Source organism: Chrysochloris asiatica, unplaced genomic scaffold, assembly GCF_000296735.1.
Source record: "Chrysochloris asiatica unplaced genomic scaffold, ChrAsi1.0 scaffold00014, whole genome shotgun sequence".
Classification (NCBI taxonomy): domain Eukaryota; kingdom Metazoa; phylum Chordata; class Mammalia; order Afrosoricida; family Chrysochloridae; genus Chrysochloris; species Chrysochloris asiatica.
This window is the reverse complement of record NW_006408532.1, coordinates 12539551-12550621: the sequence shown is the minus strand read 5'-3', so window position 1 is coordinate 12550621 and position 11071 is coordinate 12539551.

The window sequence follows — 11071 nt, the reverse complement described above, 5'->3', positions numbered from 1 at the left end:
ACCATGTTAGCATCATGTTCAAATTTTTTTCCAGTAATACATTAATAGTGTTCAATATGGAACCGACTCCCAAGCGCATAACAACAACAACAATATGCAGCCAATAGGCAAAGTTGGGAATCTACATTTTTTTAAAAAAATGTTCCCAGGTGATTGACTTCCTAGATGTTTTTGGAACCACTGTACTAGATATGAAGGAGCTCTGGTAGCATAATGGTTACGAATTGTGCGAAACTACCAGCTGTTCTGCGGGAGAAAAATGAGACTTTCTGCTCACATAAAGATTTACAGCCTCGGAAACCCTGTACAGGATCGCTATGGGTATGAATTGACTCAACAACACTTAACAACAACAACATACTAGATACGGAGTCCTGGTGTGATGCTGTGGGTTAATGTGAATTGCAAGGTCGGGGGTTTGAGCTCACCAGCCACTCTTAGGAAACCCTGTACAGGATTGTTATGAGTTGGAACTGACTTGAAGGCACTTAACAACAGTATACTAAATATGAAGACCTGGTGTGTCGGTGTGGGTTAATACACTGGACTGCAAGGTCGGCGGCTCAAGCTCACCAGCACCTCCTTGGAAACCTTATACAGGGTTGCTATGGGTCAGAACTGACTTGACGGCACTTAACAGCATGTTAGATATATGGAGTCCTGGTGTGGTGCTGTGGGTTAATGTGCTGGACTGCGAAGTTGGTTTGAACTGCAAGGTGGCCGGTTCAAGCTCACCAGTCGTTCCATGGAAACCCTATACACGGTCGCTATGGGTCAGAACCAACTCTACAGCACTAAACAACAATACTAGATTATCTATACGTTTCCTTTCGGTTCTTATTTTATGGGTTCATTTATCCACTGGAAGAATTCAGTCCTACTTTCTTCTTTAAAGAGCCCTGCTAGAGCCTTGGATAAAGCGCTAGCCTAACTGGATGGTCACCCTTCCGCAGGAGAAAGAAGTGGCAGTTTGCTTCTGTAATGATTTACAGGCTTGGAAACCCTTTGGAACAGTTCTACTCTGTCCTTATAGGGTCATGATCGCAATGGACCCAAAGACAATGGGTTTGGATATGGATTTGAGTCCTAAGAACATGCTCTATCCCACTTCACCCTATCAAAATGCTCCCATCAATTTCGACTCAATGTGACCCTTAGGATTTCATAGATTATGACAGCCTCATCTTTCTTCCCTGAAGCAGCTGGTGGGTTTGAACCGCCAGCCTGAGGATTAGCAGCACAACACTTAACCCAATACGCCACCAGGAAACCTCACCCTGCCAAAGCTCCATAGCAACAAAAAGGGCAAACAACTGCGCATGCGTCACGGTGATAGCCTAGCGCGACTGCCGTGTTACTATGGCAGCGCGACGCCAACAGGCGAAATCGACGCACGACTACTTCCGCTTTCACTATTGCAATACTACCGGGTTGAAAGAAAAATGGCGATGTATTTAGGCGGTAAGTTCAGAACGTTTTGATTAGTTCTTTCTGCTAAAAAAGAAATGCGCATATGTAGATCGAGTACTGAGTGGTTATTGTCTTAATTTTTCTCTGTACCCACCTTTGGCCTGAGGACTCCAGGGTTGGGATGGCGCCTGTCTCAGCTGCCACTCCAGGCTCGGTCACATGGGAACTGAACCTTGGGTCTTAAAGAACTAGAGGATCGAGAATAGGACATTTGGCTAGATCCTCCCTTCAGGTCACTAAATGCAAACCCCCAAAAAAGTAGGCTCTCTGTCATACCCCAAAGATAGAGAATCGGAGAGGAGGCTTGGGCATGTGCCCTACAGAGCGGGAAGTGGTGTGTTCCAAACGTTATTAAGTGCCGTCCAGTCGGTTGCGACTCATGGCAATCTTGTATAGAGTTTCCAAGGAGCCACTGGTGAGCTTGAAGCGCAGACCTTTTGGTTCATACCGGCCTTGCCGTCCATCGCATTAACCCACAGCGCCACGCCAGATGGTTTCAAATGGTCGTGGTGGTAGGGTGATGCGGAGTCGGTTTCGACTCATAGCGAGTCTGTGTAGGGTTTCCGAGGCTGTAAATCTTTATGGGAGCAGAAAGCCTCATCTTTCTCCCGCGGAACGGCTGGTAGTTTAGAACTGCGGACCTTGAGGTTAGCAGCCCGATTCGTACGTAACCACTACATTATCAGAGCTCCTTAATGTTCCGAATTTGTTGTTAAGTGCCAAAGAGCCAATTCTGACCCATAGTGACCCTGTATAGGGTTTCCAAGGAGCAGCTGGTGAGCTTGAACCACCAACCTTGCAGTTCGAATGACTTTGCAGTCTGACGCATTAGCCCACAGTGCCTCACCAGGAGGATAAATATATATATCATTTATTCTGTATGTGTTGATTGCTCTACTAGTCTCTGGAAGATACACTAGGAGCAAGACAAACATCATTCCTGCATTAAGGAGAGTAATCATATCATAAAGGCAATAGGGAAGAAGCTAGATTGCTGGAAAACGCTGTGTAATAGGAGACAGGACCCAAGTTAAGGCATTAGAGAAAACCTTGAGGAAGTGGTTTTCAAACTTAAACCAGCTAAGGTGCAGGAACGGGTAAGTAGTGAAATGTACAAGAACACAATGTATTCTAGGAATTGAAAGAATGTTCTATCATAAGGACCTTGTAGGTTTGTTTGGATTTTATCTTAAGAATAACAAGGGAGACATAACTTTTTTTAGTGGGGACTGACTATCTGATTAATATATTTAAAAGGTTGTACTGTGTTTAAGAAGGAGCTCTGGTAGCATACTGGATTACCAACTGTGCTGCTAACCACAGGGCTAGCAGTTCAAATCTACCAGTTGCTCCACAAGATAAGATGAGGCTTTCTCCTCCTGTAAAGATTTATAGCCCCGGAAACCCTATATGTTGTTGTTGTTAAGTGCCATCAAGTGGGTTCCAACCCATAGCGAGCCTGTATTGGGTTTCTGAGGAACAGCTGGAAACCCTATACTGGGTCACTCTTAGAACCAGCTCAGTGATACACAACCACCACCACCACCATGTTCAAGAGACCAGAGGGAAAAGGTTGAGAAGGTATTTGAAGAAGACATAAAAAAGAAACTGATGGAAGATAAAGGAATATTTAAAGGACTGTACTCTTTACTGTTTTTAAGCCTTGAAGGATGGGCTTAGAAAGAGGATATTGAGTTCAATAACTTGACCCAAGCAATATCTGTATAATAGTTGGGGTAGAACCTGAATAAGAAGTGAATGGAAGGTGAGCAATGGAGAAAGAAGTTTTTCTCTCAAGAAATTCTGGGAAGGGGAAAAATGAGATGGCACCTTAAGGTCAGGAACCAGTGCATAGGGGAGAACTTAAGATGGGGTACGTGATAGATCACAACCTCTCTGAGAAGCTACAGGCAATAGTGTTAGATTTGGAGGTTAGCATACTTCTTGTCTAATGTTCATGGGAATTTGAGACTATAGACAACTTCATCTGCTGCAGTGAGAGAGAAGAATTTAGAAGCTGACAGTGAAGGAAGTTTGAAATAATTATTTTAAGAAGAGTGGAAGAACTAACAGAATAAATAGAAAATAGGAGGGAACTTCAGAAAGTTCATGGAAAATTTGAATTGTAAAGCAGAGTGAGCTGTTTCAGCAGCATGCACGGTCCAAACAAACAGAATGCATGCCACATATTTACTAGTGGTGGTGGTGATGTTTCTGTGCCATGGAGTCCGTTCAGACTCAAAGCGACTCTGTACAGCGTCTCCGAAACTGTAAATCTTTATAGGAGCAGAAAGCCTCATCTTTCTCCTGCGAAACAGCTGTTAGTTTTGAACTGATGACCTTGAGGTTAGCAGCCCAACTCATAACCACTATGCTACCGGAGCTGTTTATGTTTTTTAGTAGCCAAAATAAAACACATTACAAAGAACAGGTGAAATTAGTAATATATTTTACTTAACCCACCATGGGGTATTAGTCTTTATTCTAAATCCTGAAAATCTGGTATGTATTTTACACTTATGTTGTTATTTGTGTTCCTTTCAATTAGTTCCATCTCATAGCAACCCTGTATAGGGTTCCCAAGGAGCAGCTGGTGAGCTGGAACCACCAACCTTGAGGTTAGCTGTCCACTGCTTATCCTATAGCACCACAGCAGAGCTCCTTTACTTATGTTGGTGGTGGTGAATGCCTTTGAGCCGCTTCCAGCCCATTGTTGTTGGTAAGTGCCTTCAAGTCAATTCCAACTCATAGCGATCCTGCATAGGATTTCTGAGTAGCAGCTGGTGGTTTTGAACTGCCACCTTGTGGTTCCAACTTACCATGCAGTCCAGTGCTTATCCTACAGTACCATGCATCTTAATTTGGGCTGGCTACATTTTTTTTTTTTTTCTTAAATGTTTTATTGTGAATTATGTGATAGTTTACATGGGAGAATATTAGTTTTACATTCATTCTATCGTATAGCGTCTCATTGCCATGGTTACAATCCCCTCCATGCAATCCTTCCCCCATACCCCCCAGGTCTTCAGCTGGACTGGCTACATTTTGTAACCACTGTACCACAGTACAGATCTAGAGGGACATCGTTTGGTTGCTGAATGGTGTTCAGGTACCAGTTATAGTTGGGAACCAAGACAGTGATGTCTAATTGTCCAGCTGTGAGTTTTTTTATTCATTTGAAAAGTGTTTATTGCATGCCAGTGAACCAAACACTGTTAGATGCTGGGGCTTCATTAATGAATACAATTGATAAAAGTCCTCATTTTTATGGAATCCAGTTATTGGATTCAGCCAGGATTGAGGCTTTGTCTGATTATCCATTGAAAGGACAAAGAGGCAGGGATTTAAAATGTTGAGATGAATTTAAAATGTCAATGTGATAAGCCATACAATCTAAGGTAAGTAAAGATGAAAGTGAACATAGCAGGGGGCTGATGGGTAGTTAGGGCCAAGGTAGGTGAACTTGGAAGGTCCTGGTAGAAGGGAAGAACATTGAAGAAGCTGCACAGATAAGAGATAGGAAACTGAGAGCAGGTGTGTGATGTTTTCATTAATAGTTATGGAGGCCTAGCAGCTCTGATTAAGGATAGACTAGAAGTAGCTGGCAGAACTCTGGAGTAAAGGAGAAGGTTGTTGGATATGAAGAGGCCAGAGGATTAGGTGCCAGCAGACACTGGTGTCAGTGAAAATAAGGTGACTGTTTTGAAAAGTGCTTTTTGTGTTTGTTTGTTTCTCTAGTTTGCAGTTGTAGCTTTTGAACTGAAGAAGAAACCCCAAGCAACAAACCTAGGAGCTACAACCAAGCAAAAACAACTAGGAGGTAAGTTTATCCTTTTCAGCTAATAAATGTGCCCTCTGCCATATCCTGGAGAAATACTGTCGTCAAAATTTAAAAATCAGAGAAATAGAGCTTTAGAGCTGGAAGGGACTTCAGAAATCACAAACCCCTTACAGCTGGTTATGTGTGTAGGGGTAGTCCATTGATTCTTAAAGGGATCTCAGTCTAAAAGAGAATTGATATAAAGCAGAGGTCAGCAAACTGACTTGCTATCTGTTTTAGTAAATCAAGTTTTATTGGAACACATGTTCATTTGTTTACATATTTACATAATTTCCAGTGACAATGTTAGTGTTGTGTAGTTTGGACAGTAATATATGGTTCACAGAAAAAGTTTACATAAGAAGTTTGCCAAGCGTGGGTTAAAACTGTGCTTATCAAAGTGTGGTCCCAGCCAGCACAGTCTCAGAGTCATCTGAGAATGTACTTTTTTTTCTCTTTTTTTTTAAGTAAGTTCTCAAACCCCTACCCGACTCTTCCAAGTAAGAAACCCAAGGCGTGGCCCAGTAATCTTGAACAAGCATTCCATTTGATTCTGCTGAACACTTAAGTTTTGAGGTCTAGAACTAACCATGTTCCCCACCCAACTCTCAAGAGCTAGTTAGTATCTGAGACAGAATACAAAAGTTGCCACCTGTCCATTGGAAACATTTTGGCAACGGGGAGAAAGACCAGAAAAGTTACAGGCATCATCAAAGAGACTCAGAAAATAAATAGAAAATGATCTGCCTTTCACTCAGCCGCTTGGAGTGCCGTGAACAGGTCTGACACTGGGACAGTACTTGAGCATAAACCATTTAGCAAGGAAGGTTTAGTGAAGGGTAATCGGAATGATGAAGAAGATGGAAGGAGCAGATGGAAACTGGTGGCTAATGAGTCTGGATGCTAGAGGCAGTGTGTCCAGTACCATGAGGTTTTCCGCTCCTGGTACTCTGGAGCTTTGTTGATGATGATGATGATAGCAGTAACAGTTACCGTTAATTGATTTGCATTTTGTAGGTGCTAAATGCTGTAGCTAAAGGAGCTCTGGTAGCGTAGTGGTTACGAATCGGGCTGCTATCCTCAGGGTCAGCAGTTCGAAACTACCAGCTGCTCCGCGGGAGAAAGATGAGGCTTTCTGCTCCCGTAAAGATTTACAGCTTTGGAAACCCTGTTCAGGGGTCACTATAGGTCGGAACTGACTTGACAGCGCTTAACAACAGCAACAAATGCTGTAGCTAACCCGTGGTGCCACTGCTATTCAATATTGTTTTGAAAGTCCTAGCCAGAGCAGTAAAACCAGAAAAAGAAAAGGTATCCAGATTAGAAAAGAAGTAAAGAATCCACAGGAAAACTTCTAGAGCAAATAGAGGAATTAAGCAGAGTTGCAGGGTGCAAGGTCAAGAAGCAAAAATCAGCTGGTTTTCTGTACACCAGAAATGAGAAATCTGAAAGGGAAATTAGGGAAACAATTCCATTTATAATAGCATCTAAGAGAAAAACCTAGGAATAAATCTAACTAGGGTCATAAAGAATTTATCTAATGAAAACTATAAAACATAGCTGAAAAAGATTACAGAAGACTTCAATAAATCAAAAGATATTCCATGCTCATGTATTGGAAGACTTAACTATTGCTAAGATGTTAATACTACCCAAAGTAATCTATACTCAATGCAATATACAAAGTAATACTAACTCAATGAAATCCCAATCAGAATCTCATAGCCTTCTTTACAGAATAGAAAAGCCAACCCTCGACTTTCTGTGGCATGGCAATAGGCCCTGAATAGCTAAAGCAGTCTTGAAAGAAGAACAAAGTAGGAGGACTCACACTTCCTGATTTAAATGCATACTATATTCCTGGTGTGGCATTATAGTATCAGCACTGTACTATTAACTGTAAAGTCGGCAGTTCAAAGCCACCAGCCACTCTTTGGAAACACTATACAGGGACAATATGAGATGGAACTGGTACTTAACAACAATAGCATAATAGCCAGAGAGTGCTGTGGCTCTATAGCTGGACTGCTAGTCACAAGTTGACGGTTCAAGGCCACCAGCTGTTCTGCTAGAGAAACGTGAGGCTTTCTGCTCCTGCACAAGATTTATAGTCTTGGAAATCCTATATAGGTTGCTGTGAGTTGGTCCTGATGCAACAGCACTGAGTCCTGGCATAGCACTGAAGGATAAGTAATGGGGTGCTAACCACAAAGTTAAGGAGCTCTGGTAGCGTAGTGGGTTACAAATCGGGCTGCTAACCTGAGGGTCAGCAGTTCGAAACTACTAGCTGTTCTGTGGGAGAAATATGAGACTTTCTGCTCCTGTAAAGATTTACAGCCTCGGAAATCCTCTACAGGGTTGCTATGCATTGGAAACAACTCCACGGCACATAACAACAACCACAAAGTTGGCAGTTCAAATCCACCAGCCACTCCTTGGAAACCCTATACAGGGTTGCTGTGTCAGAACCGACTCCACACCACTTAGCAATAACAATAGCAAACAGCCACAGAAGGAGCCCTGGGTTGACAGTTCAAATCCACCAGACACTCTGTGAGAGAAAGATGAGGTTTTCTACTCCTCTAAAGGTTTATAGCCTTGGGTACTCTATATGGGGTCTCCCGGAATTGGAGTTGGCTTGATGGCGGTAGGTTAGTTTGGTTTGATTTATATAGCCACAGTAATCAAACAGCTTTCTACTTGTATAATAATGTACACATAGGCCTATGGAACAGAACTGAGTCCAGAAATAAATGCACACATCTATGGTCAAGAATCCCTGGTGGCACAGTGGGTAAGCACTATTCTACTAATCATAAGGTCAGTGGTTCAAACGCACTAGCTGCTTCTTGGGAATAAGGTATGACCATCTGCTTCATTAAAGATTTACAGCCTTGGATGTGGCAGTTCTACTCTGTTCTAGAGGGTCACTATGGACTAACATTCAACTTGACAGCAGTGACTTGGTGTAAATTTGTTTTCTATGGCCAACTGATATGTAAAAAGGTTACTAAGTCCATTGTATTAAGAAAAGAATCTCTTCAATAAATGGTGTTGGGAAAATTGGATCTCCACATGCAGAAAGATGGAACAGGATCCCTGCCTCACACCATTCACAAAAACCAATTCAAAATGGATTAAGGACCTGAAGGTGCAAATGAAAATCATAAAATTCTTAAAAGAAAAAGCAGATTTGGATGTTTAAATGATTATATAATTCCTGCGTGTTTTTGTGTACCTCAAAAAAAGAAAAAGCAAGGCCAGCACTGTCAGGCCTAGCTTTTAACAGCAGAGTCTCTAATGTGATAGACAACAAAACCACAAACAGCCAAAAAACAAAAGAAAGAAATAGGACTTCATAAAAATTAACTTTTTGTTCATCAAAAGACTGTACCAAAACAGTGAAAAAATATGTCACTGACTGAGAAAATATCTTCAGAAGCCATATATCTAATAAGAATCTAATAACCAAAATACATATATATCAAACTTCAACAACTTAATAACAAAAAGACAACCCAATCATAATATGGACAAAAGACTTGAATAGACATTTCACCAAAGAGGACAGTGAAAAGAAATATGAAAAAGATGCTCTTTATCATTAGCCATCAGACAGATGCAATACAATGAAATATTGTTTCACTCCCATTAGAATACTGGCAAGGATGTGGGGAAATTGGGACTCTTATCCATTACCATGGAGTCCTGGTGTGGCTGTCGGATAAGCATTGGACTGCTAATCGAAAGGTTAGCAGTTCAAACCCAGCTGCCATTCCTCAGAAGCCCTATACAGGGTAACTGAGTTGGAACCAACTCGACACCACTCAACAACAACAGCATGCTGAGTGAAATAAGTCAGTTACAAAAGGACAAATATTATATGACTTCACTTATAAAAAAAACAAGAGAAAGCAAATGAATTGACAAGTGTTTATTAGTAGTTATCAGAGGTAAAGGGCAGGAAAAAGAGGAATTTAATGGTGATGGAAATAGCACATTGATTAAGGGTAGGCTTGCACAACAATTATTGTCGTTGCTCTTGGGAAGTTGTACACCTGAGAACGTGGCAAAAGTTGTCTGGTGGATATAACATCTACCAAAAACAGCTATGAAGGCTTATTACGTAAACCAAACACCTCATGGGATTTGGTTCTATGGTTTGGAGATTTAAGGTTCCTGGTTTCAAAGAACATCTAGTTAATTGGCCTAATAACATGTTTGAGTTTTGTTTGAATAATTAATGGAGTTTAGTAAGGAAGTTAACAGGTTGCAATTCAAGTTCAGGAATGCTCAGGATACAGTTCTTCGATCAAGTCAACTTCTTAGCAGTGCTTGTAGGCACACCCAGGCCCCACAGCCTGTTGAGAGCCTGTTCTTGTTGTTAAGTGCCATCAGGTCAGTTCCAACCCATAGCCACCCTGTATAGGGTTTCTGAAGTTATAAATCTTTACAGGAGCAGAAAGCCTCATCTTTTTCCTGCAGAACTGCTGGTAGTATCGAACTGCTTACCTTGAGGCTGGCAGCCCAACTCGTAACCATTACGCTACCAGAGCTCCTTGTTGAGAGCCTAAGAACATGTTTAATGGTTCTGTTCTGTCTACTGTTTGTTCAGTAGTGCCTGAGGTCTTAAAAGCTTTCAAGGAGAGAACAAACAAGATGGAGGATAGGGTAGAAGTGCAGTGAGGATCTCCGTCAGCAACAGCACAGAATACCAGACCAAGCGGCTCAGGGGATGGTCCCAGAACTCTGAACCACATATAAATGAATATTTAGAAAGTTGCAAGGCTTACAGCCAGTGGAATTTGTAGCAGAAGCAAGAAATCCAGTGCTTTCTAATTCAAGGCACTCAGCTGCTCCCTGAGCGGCCATCTTGGGTGAGACTGAATGCTGGTGGAATCCAGAGCAGCCACGGACGTCTCACGAACTGCGGAAATGAAGGAAGAAGAGCGAAAAGGGAAGCCCATCTCCTGATCACATCTACCTGGAGGCAATCAGAAAGCATAAAAAATACCAAAACACACACCCATCTAAGTATTAAGGCCACAGCTAACTACTGAACATGCCCCAAAACCAGAAACAGATGACCATATCAGCACATGTCCAGAAACAAGATAGTGACTGAGACAAATGAGCTGAAGGTAGACCTACACTCCATACTGGAAGGAGGACAGGCTTTGGAAATGCCTGAGAAGGAATTCAGAAAAATGTTTATAAAATGTATCAAAACACTTTACAATGCAGTTGAGAAAAATAAGAAGTCAGGAAAGTGCTACAGGAACAATCAAATAAGATAGATACAGCATTGAAAACTATTCAAAACCTATAGAAAGATGTCCAAATGATTAATAATAGAATATCAGAAATGGACAATACACTGAAAGGGCGAAGGAGTATAATTGAAGAGATGGTAGCCAGAACTAGTGAAATGGAAGATAAATCTCTCAATACCACTAAGATAGAAGAATACTCAGAAAAAAGGATTAAAAAATCTGAAGAGGGTTTAAGATCCATATTGGACAACATGTAGTGGAACAATTTAAGAATTATTGGCATTCCAGAACAGGAAGAATCACACAAGTCCACAGAGGAGATGGTTGAAGACCTACTGGAAGAAAATTTCCCTAACATCCTGAAAAGCGAAAAGATAAGCATTCAAGAAGCTCAATGAACCACAGGAAGGATAGACCCTAAAAGACAATCACCAAGATATATCATAATCAAGCTCTCCAAAATCAAAGATAAGGACAGAATCCTGAAAGCAGCTAGGGAAAAGAGAAG